The 11,778-nt window shown below is 36.7% G+C and overlaps 1 pseudogene; it reads left to right on the top strand.

Annotated features, from left to right (window-relative positions):
* Positions 1-1,078: 1,078 nt before the first annotated feature.
* LOC101960487 (melanoma inhibitory activity protein 2-like) lies at positions 1,079-2,646 on the top strand (annotated as a pseudogene).
* The last annotated feature ends 9,132 nt before the right edge of the window (positions 2,647-11,778 follow it).

Below are 11,778 nucleotides of genomic sequence, written 5' to 3'. Positions count from 1 at the left end.
AAAAATATATTATATGTCTCTTATTTACATGAAGCAATGAACTCTATCTTAACAACAACATAATTCACCTTCAGGAGCTAAAGCCATTTCAAAGAGTCACATCTTATCCTTCTTTTTGTATATATTTATAATGACCCAGTTACTTAGAAGTTTTTATATCCTATAAGAAGTCAAAAGAACATCTAAAGAAATGATTTTGCAAACTTAAATAAGTGATAGTCTAGAAAAACTAACATGAAAACCAACTCAAGTTTCAAGTTCCTTTTTTTTTTTTTTTACAAATATTAAATATGCTGTACTTTTAAAAGCAACTTGTCATAACTGATTTGTGCTCATGGTAGCAACTCTTCTAAAAAATACTTTTGAAATATCTTAACATGAGAGTTTTTCTATAGAAATAAATCAGATTACTTCTATAGTAAGTGTCAACAGGCTGCGGATGTAGCTCAGTGGTAGAGAGCTTGCTTAGCATGGAGAAGGCCTTGGAGTTTAACTCCCAACACTGCATGAAAAGGAAAGGGAGAGAAGGGAGAAAGATGGAAGGAAGGAAGTAAAAAGGGAGAAGACAGGAGGGGAGGGAAAGAAATGAGTTGTTACAATAAAAGGGTAAGTGGTACAAATATATGATGTACTAGCTCTTTAAATTATTTTACAAAGCTTTAGAATTTTAGTTACATAAAACTGGTTGACATTATGACTGAATGGAAGCACATAAAAAGTTCTGCCTTGGCCTGGCTGAAACTAAACCAAGGGTGGGTGGCATGGAGAGGAGTCCTCTCAGGCTCATTTGGGACACACTGGAACCTGCACTGCTTCAGGATGCACAGCATAGTGAAGGGGCCAAACTTCCCTGACAGGAACTTGAGTGTGCTAGGCCTCTGGGAGCCTATGACTGTGGCTTCCCATGTCCATGCCCACAGCTCCACCCCCGCTACTCTGCAGCTGCTTCACAATGGTATGCTCCATTGCCTGGTACAGGTTTGAGTTCCTGACCAAAGACCTGAATGTCCACAGCCTGTTTGGGCATGGCTGGGCAGGCTGTGGCTGCAGTATCAGTAGGCAAAGCAGCCTTAGCATGATGGAGGTGCCAATGGTTGCCCCTCAGTTGTATTTGGGGCTGGTCCTGAAAGAAGTACACAAGGCTTTGGTATCATTGTCTGCAGATATGAAACCATGCCCTCATCCTTATGGATATCCTTGGGAGTTGTTGATATATGCAGCTATTGGATTTTTTCCTGTTCTCTTGTTTCTGTGGACATGTTGTTAATGTGTTAGAAGCAGGTGTTATGTGAGAAGAGAGAAAAAGCTTGCTCTAAAACCTGGTGGACTAATTGAAGAAAAATGTCAACTACTTGAAAAAGTTAGCCTTGTTCAAAAAGAGTATGAAGGCTTAGAGTCATCTTTAAAGGATGCCATTTTGGAGAAGTCCATAGAAGCAGAAAATCTGGAGGCAATATATGAAAAGCTGAATACGTCTGAATCTAATTTGGGGATTAAATACTCTTTCTAGAAAAGGAGCTAAAAAAAGAGAAAACTAAACATTCTCAACAGGATGAATTGATGGCACATATACCAAGAAGGATTAAGTCCCTAGAAGATGAATCAAAACCCCTCAAGTTACTAATAGCCAAAGTTGAAATAATCTTGAGAATATTTCAACTAAATGCAGAAGGATTTAAGTTAGCAATAAAAGAGGTTTTGAAAGAAAATTCTCAAATTCATATAGTCAGAAACAACTTTTACAAGAAGCTGAAGTATGGAAAGAAAAAGTGAATGACCTTAATAAACAGAAAATAACATTGGAAGACTCTACAGTATATGCAGAACAAGTTCTAAGAGAGAAAGAAAATCACAGTAAGTCTCTGACTGAGCACTTGGTGCAGTTGAAAGATTGGGCTTCTGTACTTGGAGAAGATCTAATAGATGATGGTAACTTGGAATTAAAAATGAAGGGTGAATCAGAAATTGGTGCTCACTTAGATGATCAGCCAAAAGGAGCTTTGAAGGAACAGGTTTATGGTGCCAATTAAATGCCCCTTTTAAAACCTTAGAAAGAGAAAGAAATAAAATGTTTACTTTATTATCTGAAGTAGATGAAGTAAAGGAGAGCTTATAGAATATATTACAAAATCTTAAGATAGAGCAAGCATCTTTGCAGTCAAAAATACACAATTTAAAAGAATCAGAATCTTCAGCAGAAATTTAATGTCATGATTGAAGTATATAAAAAATGTAATGAAACTCCAAAGAAAATTAATAGGAGAGGAAAATTATCAGTTAGAGTGAGAGGAGATACTTTCCAAAGTAGATGAAAACATCAGTCATACAACTGAACAGCTGGAGAACTATAGAAAGCAAGTCAAAGATCTTAAAGAATATTTGGAGAGAACCATTCATTCTTATCAGGGGCAGATTATGTACTGTGAGAAAAAAGCACATGATAATGAGCTTGCAGCTCAGAGCGCTAAAAGATACCTCAAGATTTAAGGAAACAAATGCTCACAACAGATAAAAATTAACTGAAAATTAGGTTAAATTTAAACTTTTAGGAAAAAAGATGCTTATACATTTGATGATTCAAGTACAGCCTTTGCCAGAGAGCATTCCCCAAATGGTCTCTCACTATTGGGTCTACTTCCATCTTAAATGAGAGGTCCTCTTTTGGAAAAGAAGGGTCCACTCGTATTCTCACCTTTGGTGCCAGTGGGAGGAGAAAGAGGCTCAAGAGGCCAAGAGAATCCTCTGGGACCTCCGATTATCAACGAAAGGAGAAAATCAGGCTATGTTGGGTTAACTGGTCCTCAGAGAGTGTCTTATAATACTAGGCCCCTTTCACCTCCATGGGAAAATGCCTGTAGGCTGATTATCCCTCCAATAAACCAACCATATTCTGCTCCATATCTTCTTCTACAAAGGCAGGATGTATATTATTCAATTATGGTAGACTTTCTGGACCGGTGGGACACAGAAGTTTTAATATGCCTTCTTTGGATAAAGTGGATGGGCCTCTATCTTCAGAAATGGAATCTAGTAAAAATGATACCAAAGTCAATCTTTGTAATTCCAATGTGCCTGATTCATCTCTCCCTGCTGAAACCAAGCAACTGGCTCTGGTTTTGTTTTTTCATCTTCCCCTCCAGTCAGAGGTGCATTGTTTCCAGTGGATCCAAGGAATCAGTTCATGAGAAGAGGAGCTTGTTTTCATTTACTTCCTCCAGGAAACATTTATGGAGCATCTGGAGATTATTTTCCATTGGGCCCACCACCCCCTCCATTCCTAATGGGAAATGTCTATTCACTGAGGTGTTTTTCTCATTATCTTCCTCCAAGAGCTGCATTCCTCCCCCACCTCCACATTCTGAATGTAGAAGTGAGTTTCCTTCAGGGTTGATTCCACCTTCAAATGAGACTGCTACTGAACATCCAAAACAAGAAACCTGATGATTCTGATCTCTCTTAAAAGGAATTTGACTTATCTCTCACTTTTAGTTTAAGTATCTGCTTTTACTTAATTAAATGTTTATACTTTTGCTCCAACTGAAGCTTAATAAAATTATAATTCTTAGGATAGTATTTTGTAAATAAAGATGATTTGAAAATTAATTCTACGAGTAAATTATTTTCATTTTATTTGATTGTAGGTAGTGTGACCTCATTTGATTAATTTACTATTACATAAGCAACAATGGGAGTTTTATATACAAAATCTTGCAGTCAGGGATATTTTAAAATCCAAACAAAGCATATGCCTTTATACAAAGAAATTTACTTATTATGTTTGTAGCATGTGTGAAAGTAACTTTATCTTAATGAAAGATTTTAATTGATTTAAAGCCTTGTTTGGCATTGATGATAATAAAAATCAGCTCATTCTCCCATAAATTAGAATAACCAGAGTATATTAAGTGTAAACAAGAAAACATGACTGTCATGTAAACAGGATATTTCAAACATAAGAAATTTCCTGTTCTCACTAAAACTTTTAGGAATTATAAGCCACCACTTAAGTTTACTTGATCCCCATTGCCCCTTATATTCTTTATTTGATGCCCATTTTCATAAAATTAATTAGAATAATTTCATAAAATTATTCTACTGTGGGTTAAGTCCCCTTTTTATTTTTTTATATAAGTGGCATGTCATTAGGATACAATGTGCTGGTTCAAGCCAGGATTGTTTGGTAAGAGTATGAGTAATTCCATGGGTTAAAATGATATTCCAATGAGTAGCAAATTGTGCAAAAGCACAGAGTATATATGCATGGATGTTATCTGTTTTTAAATAAGTAGGCTTGCCCGTAGTGACAAAGCAGAGTAATAAATGAGAATTATAAGAAGATAAATTTTTAGATCATTGTGCAGTAACCCAAATAAACCCAGAATGATATCAGTGAAAATACGAAGAAAGAAATAAGAATGAAATGGAGGGAAATGTGTTAACACCTATTTGCCAGAAGGCTGTTCAGGAATTGAACACAATCCAAATGTTTCCCTTTAGAGTTGATAAAATACATAGAAGTCAGTACATAATTTCATAAGACTCCCTAGCTTGTCAGAACTGGCACATGTGACTTGGACAAGTCACAAATTTATAATGGCAAAGAACTCATCTCCCATTTATTTTATCATCTCATTTAACCTGCAAAGCTTAAACAAAGAAAAGCAGGTCATCTTGCATTGTATAAATCATCTAACTGAAAAAAAAGGGTGAAAAAGGACTCCCGAGGAGCTTCAGATGATCTAGTTTTAAACATACTTGAGGCTGAACTCCAGATCATGTGTGTGGCTACTCCCTCCCTGGGGAACTGGGGCTCACTTCAGTCACTGTCTTGGGAATGACCCCTGCTTCTGAGGAGTGGGGAAAGAAGTGAGGAAAGTATCTTCACAGTGGAGAAACCTGTGAACAAGCTTATTCTCACATGTGATGAGTCATGTTAATTGCCTGTGTCCTCCAAGAAATGATGAGAATATCACTAGTAGGCTTTTCTTAACCAAAATCCATAATCAAGAGACTAAACATTATGTACATTATATATCATACGTATTATAGAACTGGGGCTCCTGTTATACTTGCCTGGGTACAACTCACAGTAGTTTCCTCACACATTGGTCCCAAAGACATTTTTCATTTTATAATAAGAATAAGGAAGGACTTCAGAAGTTTCTGACTTCAGAGGGTTATAGAGGCTGATATTTACCCATTTAGAAATTAAGATCTGTAGGAGGCTTCAATGGCTCTTCCATTCCAAGTCTGAAAATCTGTAATGACTTTTGTCTTTTAAAGAACTGATCATACCTACACTTAAAGTGTTCAATTTCTTTTTCTTCCAAATCAAAACAATTGGTGTCCAAAGGATGGTAGTGCTTCATTCACATCCTGACACTGGCACAAATGCTTCATTACCTAAGGCACCCCAGGCCATGTTGTTCACATCTATGGGACTGAGAGGAAGGGTACTTGGTTATCACTTCCTTATAAGGTCTTCATTTCTCCTCAGAACTCTGAAACACAGAAGACATTAGGTTGAAATATTCAAAGTGATGAGAGACAAACCTGTCAGCCAAGAATCCTCTGGTCAGCCCATGTGTCCTTCCCACAGCAGGAAGCATTGAATGGATTCACTGTTCAACTATGTCAGACAAGGGAAAAATAAACTTGAGTGAATTACAAACTCAAATTCAAATTATTACCAAAAAAATCATATATGCTGAATGAGAAATGAAATGAATAAGCATTATGCAATTAAAAACAACCAGAGATAGAACGTTGACAGTGAAATAAAGAAATAAAACAAGACACAAGAAGACTCCCAGCTTCTGGTTCTACCTAAAAGAAGATTGGAAGTTGTCAACCCTTGTAATAAGTCAAACACTGAACTAACCCAAAATTAGCCACTCTTCTTACATCCATCAAAGAATTGAGATGTCAGTGCAAACTGTTGGCAAAAAAAAATGGTGGATATAAGGGCTGAGGCTGTAGCTAGTGTAGAGTGTGTGCTTAGCATACATGAGGCCCTGGGTGAACTCTAGAAAGACACATTGATGGGGAGAATTACAACTTACCACAGCCGTAATCTATAAGCACAAACTTGGGCAGAGTTTCTACAAGGATAGGAAAACCCAACCTATAATAGACAAATTGCTGGAGTCTCAAAGGTAACAAGTCCCAGAGTTAAAATCTTCAAGCTGCTTACACTGAGAATAGGACCCACACATTTTCAGGTCATCATCAGGAGCCTACCAGGTCCTCAGAGTGAAGTGTGGAGAAAAAACACTTCTTGAAGAGCAGGGTGAACAACTGTTTTCAAATATTCCCAGAACATTTTTTGCTTCTCAATGAGGCCTGCCATCAAGAGAAAGTATTTGGACTGACCTCACCTGACTGGGTTAAATCAGGGAAACACAAACACAGTTTATTTCTGCTCCTGATGGGGTGTGGATTTTCCTGACCAGCAGTCACAGGTGGCTCAGCCCCTGGAGCTGAGGTGGCTGGTTTCAGAGTACCCTCTCCTGTGGACCAAGTGAAGTTCAGTTTTTAAAAAATTAGTGTTCCTTTGGGTGAGGGGTTCAGAATTCTTGGAATTCTTTGATATTTTCTGTTTCTGTGGGACTCTTTATTTTCAGACCCTCTCTATTTTCTCTATCAAACCTCCAAGAGCCTTTTTCCCTTTCCACAGTGTCCCTCTCTGACCTGAAAATGTCTTTCCAGCCTTAGGCCTCTGTCCCCCCAAGCTTTCCAAGTCCTCTCCTGTCTACAATCACCCTTGCTCTAACAGCAGGTCTCACATGAGCTCATGCTGCCATTGGAAGAAGAGAGCCCTATAATTCATGCATGAATATACTTTTTCAAAACAATTGGAAGTACTTTTATAGGTTTTTTAGTCAAGCTAAATGTTTAATATATACATTAAAAGCCATTGCTTCAAACAATTTTTCAAACGATGGATATATGAAAATGTATAATACCACAACTCTGACTATGGCCACTGCTCCCCTTAAGGAGTACAGCAGTCCCAATGTAAGCGAAGTCTCCATGTCCCAGTGACATGTCCACTCTGTCTTCACTCTTGGGCTAAGTTGCCCAAGCTGGCATCAAAAGGTTCAATCATTCTGCCTCAACCTCCCCAGTAGCTAGGATTATAGTTGTGTGCCACTGTGGCCAGTTACTCTTGTTTTCTTAAGTGTGCAAACTCTTTAATATTATGTTCTTATTCTTCTCCTGGGATGGATGCATGGATGGATGGATGGATATATATATATATATATATATATATATATATATATATTTATCTATCCTCAGGGGCACACTTTACCATGATAGCTATATCCTCTGACCTTTTTATTTTTTTAAATTTTATTAGAGAATTATAATTATACATAGAATTTGAGTTCATTTTGACAAAATAGTACGTTAAAGGATTTTTATTAAAATCTTCATTCCCCTCGCTCTTTTCCTTACCTCCTCCTTCTCCCTATTCTCCTTCCTCTCCTTTATTAATCTTACTTTCACTCCTTTTTTAAATTTTGCTTGATATTTTCTACATGTACATACAGGTGAAATTCTTTTTGTTACATTGATATATGTATATAACATGATATTGTTGAATTCTTTTCATATTTCTACCCACTTCCTCTCTTTCTTCCATCCCTCTTTTTCTTCTCCTCTACTGATTGACCCTATATCTTCATTATATCTTATTCTCTCCCCCACCACCTTCTTTCCCTTATTTGGCCCTAGCTTCCACATATGTGAGAAAACACTGCACTCTTTCTAAGTCTGACTTATTTTGCTTAGCATGAATTTCTACATTTCCTTCCATTACCTGCAAATACCATTAATACATTCTTCTTTATGGCTGAGTAAAACTTCATTGTGTGGATATATCTATATCTATATATCTTTATATTATTATATATAGATATTTTCTTGACTCATTCATTTGTTGATGGGCATCCAGGTGGATTACCTAAGTTGGCTCTTGTAAACTGTGCTGCTTTAAACAATAAAGTGGCTGTATGACTATAGTGTGCTGATTTTAGTTCTTTTGGACAAATATCAAGGAGTGAGATAGTTGAGTCATATTGTGCTTGCATTCCTAGTTTTTTTGTGTGTCTGTTTTTGTTTATTTGAGGAGTTTCCACACTGCTTTCCACAGTGGTTGTACTAATTTTTAGTTTGTATTTTAAGACAGTGTCTCAATAAGTTGCTGGGGAGTCTCACTAAGTTCTAAGCCTGGCCTCAACCTTCTTGCCTCAGTCTCCCAAGTCACTGGGGTTATAGGTGTGCACCGTTGCAGCCAGCCTCTTATTTTCAAGTCTTTTGTGTTGTTGTTCTGACACTAACTACAGCCATTCCATTTTTTTTTATTATTGTTTGCATGGTTTATCTTATCCCATTCTTGTACTTTTTCTCTGTGATTTATACTTAAAAATGTGTCCCTTGTTGACAGCATGTAGATAGATTTTGCTTTGCAAGTCAGTCTAGTCATCTTTGCCTTTCAGCTGTAGTATTGAAATCTATCATAATATTAATTATTAATATGGTTATATTTAAGTCTACTATCTTGCAATTTGTTTTAAATTTGTCCCATGGTTTTGTTTTTCCTTTTAATTTTTTAAAATTTTTACTCCTTCATTGGGTTTTTAGCTATAGACCATTGTTTTATTCCTTAGGTGTTTGTTTAGAATCCAAAACATGCATCTTTAATTTACCTCAATCTACTTCAATTTATTTTACCACTTCATTTTTAATAAAAGTACCTTACATGAGGGAAAAGAATGTCACTCCATTCCCTATCTTGAACTTTGTGCTTTCATAATATACAAATTCTACATATTGTTTTTGTGTAGTCACTGGTGTTTTATAGTGACTTAAAAATTAGAAAAATCCTTTTATATTTATATATATATATATCATTTTCTTTGTTCAAGTAGATCCAAATTTCATCTGATATTTTTGTTCTGTCTAAAAGAAGTTTTTTTAATATTTAAGTGCAAGTCTGATGCATTGAATTCTCTTGGATTTTGTGTCTAAAAATGCTTTTTTTTAAAAAAAAATTTTTATTTTTTAGTTCTCGGCAGACACAACATCTTTGTTTGCATGTGGTGCTGAGGATCAAACCCAGGCCGCAAGCATGCCAGGCGAGCGCGCTACCATTTGAGCCACATCCCCAGCCCCTCTAAAAATGCTTTTAACTTTCACTTTAGAAATATAGTCACAAGTTATAGAATTCCAGCTTGACAATTGTCCTCCCCCTATATTGTCCTCTGTTTTTTTATAACTGTATTTTTAGCAATTTGATTACAACCTGTTTTGATGTATTTTTCACTGCTTATTCTGTTTGGGTTTCTTGAGCTCCATGGATGTGTGACTTTATAATTTTTGTCAAATTTGGAAATATTCAGCCATTATTTCTTCAAATGTCTTCCTATTTTGTTCTTCTCTACTGTCCTGGGACTTGAGCTACACTTTTGTTGAACTAAATGGTATTATACCCACAGGACACGTTTTTTTGTTTTGTTTTGTTTTTGTTTGTTTATTTGTTTGGTTTTTGGCCATGTTCCCACTATGCTTAATTTTAGGTGGTTTCATTTTCAGTATGCTCCAAGTTCACTATCACTGTCCCCAACCCCTGTCAAAACTCTAGCTGTTTTTAGAGCCTCTTTGTGCACTCCTCTTTGTGCTCTCAGCTGCACTCCACTTCCTTAGGGAGACCCACTTTCACCCTAGCCTTTCCCCACTCCTGTCCCATGCTCTCCAATCTTCTGGCTTGGTAGTACTTCTGTCTATCTTCCATTGTCTGATTATTTTATTCACATCTCTCTACCCAGCCAGTCTGTCAGATGTAGGAGGGTGGGGCCTGTATTTGTATATTTGCAGGTCCCCAGCACCCATGATCCTGCTTAGTAAATATATCTGTGCTGTTATGGTGAAATAGAGGTCGAACCCACTCTTGTTCTTTACATGAGAACCTTCACTGGGCCATGGATAGAGCTGGGACAAATCAGGGAGGTCATATCTGGGCTACAGATATGCTACAGATATGCTAATAGCATGGGTTGAAACCAGCCTCACCCCGACCCTGGGTCCCCCAGCACCATCCTGCTGCCAGCTATACATTCTAGAACTTAGATAAGGTTGGAAAATGGGAGTTGAGCTATACTGGATCACAGTGAGTCTCAGGCAGTTTCTGATAGAAAGAAATGCCCCAGTGAAAAAATGTTTTCACTGTCAGAAGAGCAAAAGATAAGACCTCCTGTTTCATGTCAGTGGTGCTATTAACAGGAAAAGGTTCTGGGGTGTTGTTTAACTAGCTCTTTCTTGCTTATAGCTCTTATACACCCTCTAAGGCCATTCTTTCTTGTGACTTAACAGGATTTATTGGATCTAAAGACCTCGAAAAGGATGTAGCAGGGAAAATTATTTTTATAGTTTTGGGTATTTATTAAAATGTGTGTTTTATGATTTTCAGCAAATATCCACTAATAGTTACTGCATGAATATAGAGAGTTCATCCCAGTTTCATGTAGTGTAAGTGGTGACATACTGATCTCATGTAAAATAAGAGAATATGAGTAAGACTTAGGTTTCTCTTAGACTCTGGTAGGTCTTAGAGAAATTAAAGATATAGGACACAAAGAACCTGACATCTTGAAAATAACTCTACCACTGGGTATCAGCACCTAGAAAAATAATATGTGGAAATAAGTCTTTATATGTACTAGTATATATAAAATATATAATAATATATTTTATTATCAAATAAAATTTTATTTTAGTCTGCAAAGATGTAATCATTGGAAATATGATACTCATGTGCTGTCGGGAGATCACTTCTGGAACTTGACAATGAAAACTTCATCAAGAACTACATAATCAAGTGTCTGGAACTATGATTGCTTGCCAACTCTGAGGTATTTTTCCTTTTGGCCTTACAATAATTTTCTTGTTTATATAGATGTAGCTCAGCAGTTTTAGAGATTGGGAGTCACACATTTTCTACTGTCAGGGTGATTTATTACATATGAATAAATATATATCTTCATGGATTATTTATGTATCTGTATAATTTCATATATAGCATACAATCATTTTTAAAATTAGCAATGGATCAAAAAATACAGATAATTTTTTTTTTCTCCTGGGAAAGACTGGCTGCCACATGGTTCTATCTTTCCTGGTTATTTTCACATGGGTGCCTGGTGGCTGCCAACCTTCTGCTCCTTGGAGACTGTGATCATATGTAGATTTTTTATCTCTCCTGGTCTCTGCTTTGGCTGGTGGTCCTCAGCTGGTGCTGCTCACTCCAGGTCCTGCTCTATATTGACCTGGTCTTCTTCTCTGTCTGCCTGTGTCCTCTCCTTTACTTAGAAGGTTACTAGTCTTTGATTTGGGGTACACCCTTAATCTTGATGATTTACCTTATTATCCTTAATGAACTACATCTGCAAAGACCATGAACCTCACATTCTAAAGTTCAAAGTGTACATGAATTGGGGAGTACATCATCCAACCCATTATACCAAGCAAAATAAATTACTAAAGGCACATGCTCCAAATATAATTCTTGCTGCAAATGAAGAAGGACATGGGTTAAACACAGGCCCACTTGAGAAAACTCTAAAACAACACTGGCCATACACACACACACACACACACACACACACACACACACACACACAAAACAAACAAACAAACAAAAAACCTATTTAACTTTTCCAAAACAACCAAATTAATTCTGATGTGATCTATGTACCAACCACCTATAAATCTAAAGAT

The sequence above is a fragment of the Ictidomys tridecemlineatus genome, chromosome 10 (assembly GCF_052094955.1).
Source record: "Ictidomys tridecemlineatus isolate mIctTri1 chromosome 10, mIctTri1.hap1, whole genome shotgun sequence".
Classification (NCBI taxonomy): Eukaryota; Metazoa; Chordata; class Mammalia; order Rodentia; family Sciuridae; genus Ictidomys; species Ictidomys tridecemlineatus.
The sequence above is the reverse complement of the archived record's forward strand: the minus strand, read 5'-3'. Positions and strand labels throughout refer to the sequence as shown.